Raw genomic sequence first — 15985 nt, forward strand, 5'->3', positions numbered from 1 at the left:
ATCAAATTAGTTATAGTGTTGTTATGTAATAACATTAATGTAAACTCAATTTTGGCAGACAGCATCACTCAGCATGCCGGTCATAGCTTGTGACGGCAATTATTTACCCCGTGAGCCATGATGGTCGCATACAGCTAATCTGTTTAAATGATAAAAGTAACTTAGATGCACTTACCCAGCTCTGTGTGGGAAGAAGGCCTCACCTCACCCGGCAACGGCTCGGATAATGAGGCCCCGCTCTAATAAACATATGAAGAGGGACAATTTCAGGAAATGGTAACTGTCACACTCTCTAATTGTGTTCTATATGGTATACTAGAAAACAAATTAAACTTGGTTGTTCAGATAAGCCCACAGGCCTCCAACGCGATGTTTAACACAAGGATAGCTGCATCCAATTTAGAGGCATTGAGTTAGAATCCTTATTTGAATTGTGAGAGAATCCTTCATGCAAAATACAGTGATTCCCTGCAGATGGTATCTCAGTCTCTGTTTATAGGTTAAAGCCAGCAAGGTCTATGTCTAGTTTATACTGCCTGGTAAACAATCTGGGCAGGTCTAGAAACTGGCTAGTATGCAAAACTGTCTCTTTTAAATTTATTGACAATCACCATGAAGGATTCTCTCACAATTCAAATAAGGATTCTAACTCAATGCCTCTAAATTGGATGCAGCCATCCTTGTGTTAAACATCGCGTTAGAGGCATACCCCGCGATTTTTGTCAAAAAACAACATTGGGGGGCCTTGGGGGTCCTTGTGGGACCCCCTGAGCAGGCCTAGGGGGTCAGGGTGCTTCTACCCTGCCCCCTTTTTGAGTTCTAAACATTTGTTTTTCTGCTTTCTTGTGCCTCAGTCTACCGAGGCACAAGATGGCTGCCAACAATTTCTGGTTAGGAGTGTTGACAGACAGTTGACAGCCAATCAGCATGCAGCTCGTGCACGGGAAGGTACGCGTACCCTACGCGTACGGTAAGAGTACGGTATGCACGCCTAGACATATATATTTTTTTACTTTTGATTTTCTCAGGAACTACTGGAGGGATTTATACCATATGAGCAAAAGCGTGATCTGCGAATCAGACTCTACCGTTTTGCCAAATTTCTTGTAATTCCGTTCAGCCGTACGTGCTGTAGCCGTGTCTAATCGTCCTATGGAAAATAACATGGGAAAAACACGTTTTTGGACCCCCCTTTTTTCTCAGCCCCCGCTTGACGAATCCCGCCAAAACTTTCAGGGAAGGAGCGGAGCGGAGCAGAGCGGAGCGGGCCATCTTCTTTGAGAAATTCGGGAAGGTTCATCAACCAGCTCCAAAGTTATTCCCAATAGAATCTTGCGGATTTCCAATGGAAACTAGGTCCTAACTATAACTACCTACTGGCGACCGCCAAGGGGCGTGACAAAGAGAGAGGACAAAGAGAGTAAAGGAAACAGTACCTGAATGGACTTGAGTAAAACAGTAAAAAAAGATAAGTAATGCAGTGTGTGTGACTTATAGGGAGTCAGTGGGTGTAGGTCGGAGTGTGGGTGTGTAAGGTGTGTCTGTGGGTGTGGTTGTGTGCAGTGGTTTGGTGTGGGTGGAGGTGAGGGTGTGTGAAATATGTGTGAGAAGTGTATGAGTGTGGGGTGTATATGTGTTCGATGTATGTGTATGTATGGAATGTGTGTGTGTTTTTGAGGAGTGTGTGTGGGAGGTTTTTTGTGTGTATGAGGTGTGTGTGTGGTGTGTGTGTGGGGTGTATGTTAGAGGTGTGTGTATGTGTTGGGAGGGGGATGAGGTGTATGTGTAGGAGTAAGGTAAATAATTAAGAAAAAGAGAATGAGTGAAGAAGCAAAGGAAGGGAACAGAGGGTAAGTGAAGTAAAGAATAGGGATCGAATGAAGTTGAATATGAGAGTGTAAATAGGGAAAGGGGAGTAAAAATGTAGAATAAGAATAAGTGAGAGAAGCAGAGTAAAGACACAGGAGTGAGGTAGATTGAGAAAATGTTAGTGACCTTAAAGCAAAGGGTGATGACAAACTACATTTTTTTAGTCATACTTACCATATAATAAATGTCAGTTTAATTAATTTTTTTTACTACAGTTTGTATCTGTGAAAGAGAGAAGAAAAAATAAGTTATAATTAGTAAAATATGTATTTTAAATTAAAAGATGCAAATGAAGAGGTTAAAAATCATAACACTCTATTTACAAATAAAGTTAGAGTGAAGGACACAGAAAGGGAAATAAACTAAGGTAGAAGGACAAAAAGAGAGAAAAAGAAATAGAATGAGAGCAAATTACTAAGAGTAAGGCATATAGATTCACTGACACAGAGGAAGAGAAGAACAGAGCAATGAACTGAAGGGAAGAAAGATACTAAAACAATGTGAGTTAGCAAAACTAAATCAGGAAACAGTAGTAAGTAAAAAGATAATGACTGAGACAGAAAACAGTCTAATTAAGGATGCATTTAGAAGAATGAGGAATAGAAGATAACTGAGAGTAAGTGAAGAATAGTCATAGAGTGAAAGGATGAAGGGAGAGAGGATAATATACAACGATTGAGGGAAATGGACTGAGGAAGTTAGAAGGCAGACACACTAAGAGAAAAACTGAGTGAGGTGGAGTACAATGAGTGAGAAAAGGAAATGAGTAAGGGAGCAAAAAAAGGAAAGAGAGGAGAAGACGACTAAAACAGTGGTACTGAGAGAAAATAATTTGGTGATGAAAGTAAAGAGAAGGACTTTGAAAGAAAGAAAATCAGGGATAGTAATAGAATCAGAGTAAAAGAAATGGGATGAAGAACGATGAGAGAAGAGCAGTGAAGTTGTTCTAAAAGAAATGATAGAAGGTAGATAAACACAAGTGAACATAAGACAAGGACAGTGAGGCACTGAGGACATAGAAGTAGTGAACGAAAAATAGAGAGAAGAGGTCAAAAGTAAGGATTAAACAAAGATAAGCGAGGAAGAGTGGGTGATTTATAGTGATAGAGTACGACAATACTGCTGAGTGACTAAAGAGGAATTACTAAAAGAGCAAAGGAGTAAAATACGGAAAAGGGAAGTAAAGCAGAGAGACTGAAAGCTGAAAAGTTATGCAAGAGAGAGAGGGGATGCACACAGTTGAAATGAGAATGAGGGGTTGTCAAAGAAGTGGAGTAAAGGAATGGGGGTTACAGACAGTGAGAGAAAGACATTATAAGTGAGTAAAAAGAGCTGAAAGAGGACGGAAAAAGAAAAGTGAGTGTCAGACAATGGGAATACAATTTAATTTACACAATCCAAAGTATACAATAACTTGTACAACATGTTACATAGTTTATTTTTGCTGTTCTCAGAATATATTGAATTTCACTTAAAACAGTGAGTTCAAATTACTCATCATATGACAGCGGGAAAAAAAACCACAATCTAAAAGATTGTGTTTTAAAAAAAAACCTTAGATACTGACAAATGACAAATGTACACTAATCTTGGATTGACTTACTTTTCCTTGAGGCCAAATAGTATATCATGGAGGTCCTTTTCTCGTTGCAAAGTACTTTGCTGTTCACTTAAAAATCCATTTCATCGACTTTCTATAAGAAAAGCCCCAAGAACATCTGAAATATTTTCATTATTTTCATATACTCCTTTTTTTCAGTCATGACTCTTTACTCATTCCTGCACCTTTCCATTTGGCCAAATAGTGTCAGATGTATGAGTATATATGAGTACTCCTCCCGTCTTCATAGGCCAATTACCTTTACCTCAATTTTGGCTGTAAAAACACTAGGTATGAATTTATAAAGCCAAAAGGCAAACGTTGTTTGAAAGTCAAATGAGTGTCGTTACATTGGGTCCAACCTTTAGAAGTTTTTAAATAGCATGTGTAATGCCCTGATGTTGTAGAAGGACCGTCATGAAAAATAATAGCTACAGTTGTAAAGGTTCTTCCTGATATCGATAACTGAGAAGCCACAACATTTTTAATAGAAGTTGTCTATTTAGTTCCATCAGGTCTACATCATTGGAACATTAAAATTACATAGTGATCATAATTTTGTAGAAATAATGTGGACAGCATTGCAGACTTACATTGGGTACACACCATATTGTGATCCGCTGCTTTAACTAGATTATTAAAAGGCACTGATTTGCAGTCTGGTAAAGTCAAATATATAAATCTTTCAGAGTCTATTCTAGTAGTACTTGATGAAGCACAGTTATCACAGTCATGTTGCCATTGATAAGAAAGGTTAAAAAGATTTTTTATATCTACTCCTTCATCTTGCAATACATCAAACATATACATCAAAAATTCCTGACAATCCTGCTGAATATTCTGTGAAAATTGATTTTGACCTGAACATATGTCTAGAAGATTTCTGATTTCTGAAACACTTTCTATTTTTGCTATATCACTACTACATTTCTCTAACACAGAATTCAATAAACAGCACAATGTTTGTTCCCGATTTTCAACAACTACTACATTAGCTTAGCAGTTGACACCAGAACTGTTTTCAAACTGAAATCCAACAACATCTTCAACAGAATCCTTTTTCTTTCTCTTTACAATTACACTTTTATCTACTTTGTGCCTTTTTTCTGATACCTCACTGCAATTACTCTCATTTCTTCTTTTTTGGCCTACCACACGTTTTTCAATCAGAGGATATTGAGGCAAATGTGGAGCATACTCTCTTCTTAACCTATTGTATTCTTTAACACAATCTAGATCTGCACAAATCTTTGTTTTGTCACACTCAATCAAGTACAATCCTGATAAAGTTCTGACTCGTGATAAAGCCACAAATGCCATACCCTCTTTAAACACAGAACTTCCAATGTTCACCAAAGCGCTATCTACACTTAAACCTTGAGATTTATGAATTGTCACCGCATATGCCAAACAAATAGGAAACTGTTTTCGGCGAACATATAAGTCTTTCACGAGCAAAAATCTAGCTGAACGACAAATGTGTTCTATTTCATCAATGCCATCAAATTTAATTTTTATAATTTCAATTCCATCTCTATTTTGGAAATTCACAAAACCAACAACATGACCCATTGCTCCATTTACCAGACCTCTTTCAACATTTAAATTCCTTCTCAAAATGATACGACAATTTAAACACACATTCAGAGTCTTTTCAAAACCAGCAGTTTTAGTTATAGTCTTCTCTAATGAATCCAATTTTGATTTCAAATTTTCAGACAAAATAATTGTTGCTCCCATATGCTCTATTTTATCTGTAGCTTCCAGTTTCACTATCTCTTCATTTTCTAACTGTAACATTTTGTTATTGAACATGGAACATTCTTTCAGAGTTGGCATCAAACATATGCCAGATTTCTTCTCGTTAATTTTCTTAAAAATATTCTCTGGAAGAATGTTTTCATTTGGGTACAAATTTGAAATTAATCGTCCATGTAAAGCTTCTTTCCCTTGCTCACTTAGTTTTCCGATTCTTACATCCTGTAAATTTTTTTTATAATCTTCATCCTTTGCCTGCCGCATATTTTGAAGCAGTTCTGCATATTTGAAGTTTAACCATATATTAACGTTTCCAATGCTCCCTAAGCACTTCCTGGTATCTTCATGCGTGAGCATTTTGAACACAGGTTGTCATTTCACTGGAACAAGGGGTGGTGATGGACAGAGTCTCTGAATTAAGCAGAGTACTCTCACCCAGTCAAGAGATCAGGGCTAGATCCAACACCGTTTTTTAGCTCATTGCACCATCCCAGTTTCAGAACCTGGCTGTATGCAAATTAGTCTGTCCCTGGCCCAGTGCATCATGGGAACAGGGCAGACCAGACTACAAAAGCCAATTCTTACACTGGGAAGGAAACAAGCTTCCGGGGACCGGTTTCTGCCATTTCAGGCGTCTTCGGCCTGGCTTGCTTGAATCCTGATGGTGCAATGAGCAAGGGACTCACATTTGAGTATACCCTTCCACGCTTAGGGTGGACAAAATTATTTACAACAAGGGGTGGTGATGGACAGAGTCTCTGAATTAAGCAGAGTACTCTCACCCAGTCAAGAGATCAGGGCTAGATCCAACACCGTTTTTTAGCTCATTGCACCATCCCAGTTTCAGAACCTGGCTGTATGCAAATTAGTCTGTCCCTGGCCCAGTGCATCATGGGAACAGGGCAGACCAGACTACAAAAGCCAATTCTTACACTGGGAAGGAAACAAGCTTCCGGGGACCGGTTTCTGCCATTTCAGGCGTCTTCGGCCTGGCTTGCTTGAATCCTGATGGTGCAATGAGCAAGGGACTCACATCTGAGTATACCCTTCCACGCTTAGGGTGGACAAAATTATTTACAACAAGGGGTGGTGATGGACAGAGTCTCTGAATTAAGCAGAGTACTCTCACCCAGTCAAGAGATCAGGGCTAGATCCAACACCGTTTTTTAGCTCATTGCACCATCCCAGTTTCAGAACCTGGCTGTATGCAAATTAGTCTGTCCCTGGCCCAGTGCATCATGGGAACAGGGCAGACCAGACTACAAAAGCCAATTCTTACACTGGGAAGGAAACAAGCTTCCGGGGACCGGTTTCTGCCATTTCAGGCGTCTTCGGCCTGGCTTGCTTGAATCCTGATGGTGCAATGAGCAAGGGACTCACATCTGAGTATACCCTTCCACGCTTAGGGTGGACAAAATTATTTACAACAAGGGGTGGTGATGGACAGAGTCTCTGAATTAAGCAGAGTACTCTCACCCAGTCAAGAGATCAGGGCTAGATCCAACACCGTTTTTTAGCTCATTGCACCATCCCAGTTTCAGAACCTGGCTGTATGCAAATTAGTCTGTCCCTGGCCCAGTGCATCATGGGAACAGGGCAGACCAGACTACAAAAGCCAATTCTTACACTGGGAAGGAAACAAGCTTCCGGGGACCGGTTTCTGCCATTTCAGGCGTCTTCGGCCTGGCTTGCTTGAATCCTGATGGTGCAATGAGCAAGGGACTCACATCTGAGTATACCCTTCCACGCTTAGGGTGGACAAAATTATTTACAACAAGGGGTGGTGATGGACAGAGTCTCTGAATTAAGCAGAGTACTCTCACCCAGTCAAGAGATCAGGGCTAGATCCAACACCGTTTTTTAGCTCATTGCACCATCCCAGTTTCAGAACCTGGCTGTATGCAAATTAGTCTGTCCCTGGCCCAGTGCATCATGGGAACAGGGCAGACCAGACTACAAAAGCCAATTCTTACACTGGGAAGGAAACAAGCTTCCGGGGACCGGTTTCTGCCATTTCAGGCGTCTTCGGCCTGGCTTGCTTGAATCCTGATGGTGCAATGAGCAAGGGACTCACATCTGAGTATACCCTTCCACGCTTAGGGTGGACAAAATTATTTACAACAAGGGGTGGTGATGGACAGAGTCTCTGAATTAAGCAGAGTACTCTCACCCAGTCAAGAGATCAGGGCTAGATCCAACACCGTTTTTTAGCTCATTGCACCATCCCAGTTTCAGAACCTGGCTGTATGCAAATTAGTCTGTCCCTGGCCCAGTGCATCATGGGAACAGGGCAGACCAGACTACAAAAGCCAATTCTTACACTGGGAAGGAAACAAGCTTCCGGGGGCCGGTTTCTGCCATTTCAGGCGTCTTCGGCCTGGCTTGCTTGAATCCTGATGGTGCAATGAGCAAGGGACTCACATCTGAGTATACCCTTCCACGCTTAGGGTGGACAAAATTATTTACAACAAGGGGTGGTGATGGACAGAGTCTCTGAATTAAGCAGAGTACTCTCACCCAGTCAAGAGATCAGGGCTAGATCCAACACCGTTTTTTAGCTCATTGCACCATCCCAGTTTCAGAACCTGGCTGTATGCAAATTAGTCTGTCCCTGGCCCAGTGCATCATGGGAACAGGGCAGACCAGACTACAAAAGCCAATTCTTACACTGGGAAGGAAACAAGCTTCCGGGGACCGGTTTCTGCCATTTCAGGCGTCTTCGGCCTGGCTTGCTTGAATCCTGATGGTGCAATGAGCAAGGGACTCACATCTGAGTATACCCTTCCACGCTTAGGGTGGACAAAATTATTTACAACAAGGGGTGGTGATGGACAGAGTCTCTGAATTAAGCAGAGTACTCTCACCCAGTCAAGAGATCAGGGCTAGATCCAACACCGTTTTTTAGCTCATTGCACCATCCCAGTTTCAGAACCTGGCTGTATGCAAATTAGTCTGTCCCTGGCCCAGTGCATCATGGGAACAGGGCAGACCAGACTACAAAAGCCAATTCTTACACTGGGAAGGAAACAAGCTTCCGGGGACCGGTTTCTGCCATTTCAGGCGTCTTCGGCCTGGCTTGCTTGAATCCTGATGGTGCAATGAGCAAGGGACTCACATCTGAGTATACCCTTCCACGCTTAGGGTGGACAAAATTATTTACAACAAGGGGTGGTGATGGACAGAGTCTCTGAATTAAGCAGAGTACTCTCACCCAGTCAAGAGATCAGGGCTAGATCCAACACCGTTTTTTAGCTCATTGCACCATCCCAGTTTCAGAACCTGGCTGTATGCAAATTAGTCTGTCCCTGGCCCAGTGCATCATGGGAACAGGGCAGACCAGACTACAAAAGCCAATTCTTACACTGGGAAGGAAACAAGCTTCCGGGGACCGGTTTCTGCCATTTCAGGCGTCTTCGGCCTGGCTTGCTTGAATCCTGATGGTGCAATGAGCAAGGGACTCACATCTGAGTATACCCTTCCACGCTTAGGGTGGACAAAATTATTTACAACAAGGGGTGGTGATGGACAGAGTCTCTGAATTAAGCAGAGTACTCTCACCCAGTCAAGAGATCAGGGCTAGATCCAACACCGTTTTTTAGCTCATTGCACCATCCCAGTTTCAGAACCTGGCTGTATGCAAATTAGTCTGTCCCTGGCCCAGTGCATCATGGGAACAGGGCAGACCAGACTACAAAAGCCAATTCTTACACTGGGAAGGAAACAAGCTTCCGGGGACCGGTTTCTGCCATTTCAGGCGTCTTCGGCCTGGCTTGCTTGAATCCTGATGGTGCAATGAGCAAGGGACTCACATCTGAGTATACCCTTCCACGCTTAGGGTGGACAAAATTATTTACAACAAGGGGTGGTGATGGACAGAGTCTCTGAATTAAGCAGAGTACTCTCACCCAGTCAAGAGATCAGGGCTAGATCCAACACCGTTTTTTAGCTCATTGCACCATCCCAGTTTCAGAACCTGGCTGTATGCAAATTAGTCTGTCCCTGGCCCAGTGCATCATGGGAACAGGGCAGACCAGACTACAAAAGCCAATTCTTACACTGGGAAGGAAACAAGCTTCCGGGGACCGGTTTCTGCCATTTCAGGCGTCTTCGGCCTGGCTTGCTTGAATCCTGATGGTGCAATGAGCAAGGGACTCACATCTGAGTATACCCTTCCACGCTTAGGGTGGACAAAATTATTTACAACAAGGGGTGGTGATGGACAGAGTCTCTGAATTAAGCAGAGTACTCTCACCCAGTCAAGAGATCAGGGCTAGATCCAACACCGTTTTTTAGCTCATTGCACCATCCCAGTTTCAGAACCTGGCTGTATGCAAATTAGTCTGTCCCTGGCCCAGTGCATCATGGGAACAGGGCAGACCAGACTACAAAAGCCAATTCTTACACTGGGAAGGAAACAAGCTTCCGGGGACCGGTTTCTGCCATTTCAGGCGTCTTCGGCCTGGCTTGCTTGAATCCTGATGGTGCAATGAGCAAGGGACTCACATCTGAGTATACCCTTCCACGCTTAGGGTGGACAAAATTATTTACAACAAGGGGTGGTGATGGACAGAGTCTCTGAATTAAGCAGAGTACTCTCACCCAGTCAAGAGATCAGGGCTAGATCCCCCTTGTTGTAAATATTTGTGTCCACCCTAAGCGTGGAAGGGTATACTCAGACATGAGTCCCTTGCTCATTGCACCATCAGGATTCAAGCAAGCCGGGCCGAAGACGGCTGTAATGCCAGAAACCGGTCCCCGGAAGCTTGTTTCCTTCCCAGTGTAAGAATTGGCTTTTGTAGTCTGGTCTGCCCTGTTCCCATGATGCACTGGGCCAGGGACAGACTAATTTGCATACAGCCAGGTTCTGAAACTGGGATGGTGCAATGAGCTAAAAAACGGTGTTGGATCTAGCCCAGATCTCTTGACTGGGTGAGAGTATTCTGCTTAATTCAGAGACTCCGTCCCTCACCACCCCTTGTTGTAAATATTTGTGTCCACCCTAAGCGTGGAAGGGTATACTCAGACATGAGTCCCTTGCTCATTGCACCATCATGATTCAAGCAAGCCGGGCCGAAGACGGCTGTAATGCCAGAAACCGGTCCCCGGAAGCTTGTTTCCTTCCCAGTGTAAGAATTGGCTTTTGTAGTCTGGTCTGCCCTGTTCCCATGATGCACTGGGCCAGGGACAGACTAATTTGCATACAGCCAGGTTCTGAAACTGGGATGGTGCAATGAGCTAAAAAACGGTGTTGGATCTAGCCCAGATCTCTTGACTGGGTGAGAGTATTCTGCTTAATTCAGAGACTCCGTCCCTCACCACCCCTTGTTGTAAATATATGTCATTTCACTGGAGTCAACTGCAGAAGATCTCCAAAAACAATAATATGTTTTCCTCCAAATAAGACATCATAGTCTGTTCTAAGAATTTGTTGCATTCTCAAATGCACAAAAGCAAGCATTATATTTGACACCATGCTTACTTCATCAATGATAAGAAGTTTCATTTTCTTCAGGACTCTCGAAACTTCGGAACACGCATCTCCAGATAGCTTGTGATACCACTCCACTGGCAGCATTAGTAAACGATGTAAAGCAATCCCTTTAATGTTATGTGCTGCCAGCCCAGTTGGAGCGGTAACAACACAAGACAGCGATGATTCAGTCCTTTTCTGCAGATAAGTTGCAATTGCTTTAATCAGAAAACTTTTTCCAGTTCCCGCTTCTCCACTCACGTACAGTTGGACAGCCTTAAATGATGTACATGAGCACTCTTTTTTCTCATGACTGAATCCATGTTCAATCTGTTCTGTGACTTCGTCATATATCTGTTTTGCCAATTGGATAAAAGTAACGAGTAGGGATGTGCACTGGTATTTTTCAGAAATATATCTGTTTCTGCTCAAGGTTTAGTTGTTTCACCAAATCTTCTAAGTTAACTTCATCATCTTGAGCTTGTTCCATAGCTCTTTCCACCTCATCCATGGCAGTGGCAGCTTCATTTTGGATAATTGGTCCTCCAAGTGGATCCTGACTCAATGAAGCAGAACTCTGACTGTCTTGAGAACTGTCTCTAGCAATCTCTGCAACAATTGTGGCTTCTTGCTCTATTTCTTCGTTCAACATTTGCAGATAATTTGGAAAAACAGGACATTCTATGGTTTCCTTGGATGCATTAAAAGAATCTTCGTAACAGAGAAAATATCCAAGTAGTTCCTCTTCTGTAAGCCATGGCTTAAAGAGTTGCAAAAGAGCTAAATAGTAAAGTTCCCATTTCTCTGGATTTTCGCAACTCAATTTTCGATGATTAATCAAATGGCCTTTTTTCTGTCTCACTAGACATCCTTCACACCCAATGATAGCATATATTCCATTGTTAATATCTTCTCTGATGGTTCTCTTATAAATATAGTTTTGCAGAACTTCATACAAACAAACGTTCTCAAGATGACTACTTCTATTTGGATAGTATGTATCCAACATGTTGGTCTTCAAAATATCTGTACTTTCTGGTTCTTTCTCCGCCAAATACTCTATTTCTTGTACAGATTTCAAAACTCGATTTCGTGTTGCAGCAAGACCTAGACTCACCCAAATGATGGTTCTAGATTTGGCATATAGACTTGCTGATGACAATCGATCAGAACATTCATATGCTCCAATTTCTCGATGCAACAACATCTTCAGACTGTAACTGTATAATTTCTTGCTTAGACTCTTTTCATGTGAAATGTCCTCCCACATTTCCTTCAGTTCTGTCTTTTCTTTTTTTGTGATGTAAGACGTCACATATCAAGCCACAGCAATAGAGTTGTCAGCAACGAATTGAATATCCATGTTAGCATTCCACATGGACAAAATCACTGGGTTGTAGTCGTTGATGTACTTGGACTCTTCATTTCTTTTTAAATTGTATGTATTTTTTGTTGATTTCCTCGTCACAGTATGTCGCAGAGAAGACATCAAATTATTTACTCTTCCTTTAGAAATCACTGGTCGTGGAAAGGCAAAACGACATTTTGTGTAGAACTTGTCCTTGTTTCTGAAGTTTTTGACGACAGTACTTTCCACAACGATGGGATTGAAAGCGTAAAACGTGTTGCCTTAAACTGTTTTCTTCAGTAGTTTTCGGAACAGCACATGTTGAATACTCTTCAATAAAGCTCATCACTGTCTCATCCGAATCTGTTCCAAATTTGGGTGCATCTTTAATCCACAACAACATATGTATGTGAGGAGCACCTCTCGCTTGATACTCCTTTCTCCAAAAGAAATCCAAAACCTCTCCAAGGGGAGGATTTTTTTTGTTGGTAATAAAAGACATCATAGCTTCAAATCTATGATTGAAATATCTGCATACATTTACTGGATCCAAAAAACACAGTTCTCCAGGTGTTTTGAATTCTATATTTTGTATATTTGCATTTGCCTCTCGTAGAAATTGAAGTAAGTCATCTCATGCATACCCGGCACAGCTAAGAGTGAGGAACCATGTAGGAGTTCCTAAGTTTCTTAGCATACATTTCAATTCCCCATGACGACGGTACCAATACTCGTTTGTACCATGCTGACATGCCATGAGATTGATTAGATGAGATTCCAAAATATTATCTTGCAGATTCACTTTCTCCATAAAGTCCCTCGCCGAAACATTTTGTAGATGTGCTCCACTTTTCAGTATATGGTTTACTGCATAAGAAAGCCCAGACAAGTCACTTTCATACAGTAGATGAAACAAATAGGGAATGCATTGACAAAACCTTGGATCTTCAGCATATAATCTTACAGATCGATATTCAGATGCAGGAATTTGAAGTGGTCGATCGTCATATCGTCCACCTCGACCTGTTGGAAATAGCTGTGGAAAACAACGAGCTTCCAAACTTTCTTCCCATACACTAACGGGAATTCCTTTTGCTGCTTTCATTTGAAACAATTCAATTGCATTCCCCATTACTTCTTTGGAATGCAAAGGATGAACAGTATAATGTTCATATATTTCTTCACTTCTAGAGACATCAACTTTTTCAATTTGGCCGACTGACCAATCACTGTCTTCATCTGCAGCTGTTTCCTCTGCTGCAACACATACATGTTTATAATACTCATTGTTTTTGACTAAATACAACATTGCCTGTTTGACTTTCCTAACATCCACTAAATCTTGCCAGATTTTTTTACTCTTTGTCGGAACCCCATTAACTAGAATAACGAAAGGTTCCTCTTCTACTTTTTCTATACCAATTGAATCAATATTTTTTTTTAAATCTAGAGGCAAATAAACAACTCTTCCCTTTAATCCTCTCTGCAAATCTGTAGGAGGCAATTTCCCTATCTTAGGCTCCATGCGAACAATTGCCTGAAAAGGGTGGACACATTGAATCAAAATAGACTCATATGTATTTAAATCTATCAATTCAGGGGGAATGTCTACCAACTCCAGATTATTATGAACAGCTCTAGCAGGCATTCTGTTTTGATTTATTTATCATAACAATATTTACAAATACGCGATCAGAACTCAAATCAAAACAATTCTCCACCCACAAATTAGTTGCAAAATCCTTCCACTCATAATTATTCTTCTTTTCACTTTTTACGTATAAATCAACTAATCTAGTTTGATGCTTATAATGACTTCGTCGACAACGCACACAAGTAAAATTTGGCCTTTCACTTGATTTCACCTTAAACCTGGTAATTTCCTGCTCAAACTTTTCTGTACTTGAAATCTGTACATTGTCTTCCACATTACCTTGAATTGCTGTGTCAATTTCTACACTATCCTCTTTTTTTAATCAAAATAACAAATCTCAATTTCTTCACAAATCTTCTTCACATCTAATTCAGTTCCATGCAAAAGAGCACTGTTTAATTGTTTAAGCTTAAGTGCTGGACTTTTTGCATAATACAACATTCTCACTAATTTCCTCATTTTGGTATGATGCACTGCTAACTCCTAAAATGATGAAAAACACTCTGACAGACTTTTCTAGAAAGACAAGCCAGTGAATGGCCTTGCAAACCTGTCTTTTCTCTCACTCTGCAAGGATCTAAGTCTTGCAACAACTTCACTTTCTGCTTTAGACTTTTCTTACTATATGTACGTAAGAAATTACAAAACAAATCAATTGATTCCTGTCGCACACTACAAATACGACTACACTTCCAAGTGTACACTGGACCCTTAGTACGTCTCCCTAAAACTTCATCAGTTAACACCTCTTCTGGTTCTCTAGGCACAAGTTTCTCTTTTTCAAACGGACAACCGTCTTTCACTTCATACGCTCGACCACTGGTGTCAACTGCATGCACTAAATCATTCTCCTGGAAGTAACTCTCTTCATTAAAAAATGGCTCACAACTTGAACTGTGCATCCATTCTCCAGAAAAAACTTTACAAAAATTAGTCTGATTAATTACTCTTTTCCATCTACTGTTTGATTTGAAAACATCAATTGTTTTGTTAAGTGTCCTAATTCTATTGATTATTAAAATAAATAACTTTTTCTTAGCTTCAAAAGCCTGATCAACAATCTTCTCTACACTTTTTTTTCTTATAAAAAGCAGCTCTCTGTTTACCTTTCCTAATGTGTTTTAACAAATTTAAAACCATTCTATTGCGAAACATTCATCTACGAATGTCTCTAAACTGATTCTGCCTTCTATTCCTATACATATTATTCTCTCCTGCTCCAGTTGTAGGATTCTTTGAGGTTCTCTCCTTCCTTTTCAAATTTACTCTCTCATTTTCTTTTTCTACATGCTGTCCATCATTTTTTTTAAAGTACATATGTTCCGAATAAAAGACTTAGTTGTCTTACCAGGAGCTTGGTTCCTGTTTTTTGAAGTATTTGTTGTGGAAGAGTGCTGTAATTCCGTTGCTGTTTTTGATTTTTCTCGGTTACGTTGTTTTCTTGTCCTTTCCCTTGTGGGCATCTTTGCTTATTCTTGAAATCTTGATTTCAATCTGTGTTAAAGAAAAAAATAGCACATTATAGACCACTATTACCAAACAACAAAGCAATGACAAAAAAACAAACGATCTATTCAGGGTTACAGATCAGGTGAGGATTCTCCAGGGGTACACATAAGGTGAGGCCTTTATTGAAGAGTATAGTGGAAGACAGCTCTGTCCACAGGTACAAAGAAGATGAGACCTATGTCTAAGTCCACTGCACTCTTATACACAGGCTTCACCACCTATGCTTCCCGGGAAAGCCCTCTCTCCCACTACAGTCTTGATCATAAACCTCACATCCTCTGTCCCTCTGGACATGTCTCACCTCATCTGCACAATCTACTTCCTAATCTCAGGTAACACAGATGACATAATTGATCCTCATTCATAAAGCCATGCATCAGTTTTGCGCTACTGAAGCGTCACTTTTTGTGACGCATTGGCATCATAAAACATGTGCCTTGTTGCACCATATTTAAAAAGTGACGCATGTAGGTAGATGCGTCATTTTTAAAACCTTTTGCACCACATTATACCTCTGTCAAGTGTAATGTACAGAGAGGGGTCATTTCTCTGCAAAAAGCCTCGTAATAATGACACAGTGAAATCTATAAAATTTCACTGCATCACTTTTAGGAAACTGTTATGTCAAAATTTTGCACCTGCCTTACAGTAGGGATAAGACTGAGGCAAACGCTTTCACATGGGGCTTTCCCTATGTGATACGATTCTCACACCTAAGCAGGAGTGCAGATGAGATGAAGACTCTCCAGGGGAGCACAAAACGTGAGGCTTGTGTCC

The sequence above is a fragment of the Lissotriton helveticus genome, chromosome 6, assembly GCF_964261635.1.
Source record: "Lissotriton helveticus chromosome 6, aLisHel1.1, whole genome shotgun sequence".
NCBI classification, from domain to species: domain Eukaryota; kingdom Metazoa; phylum Chordata; class Amphibia; order Caudata; family Salamandridae; genus Lissotriton; species Lissotriton helveticus.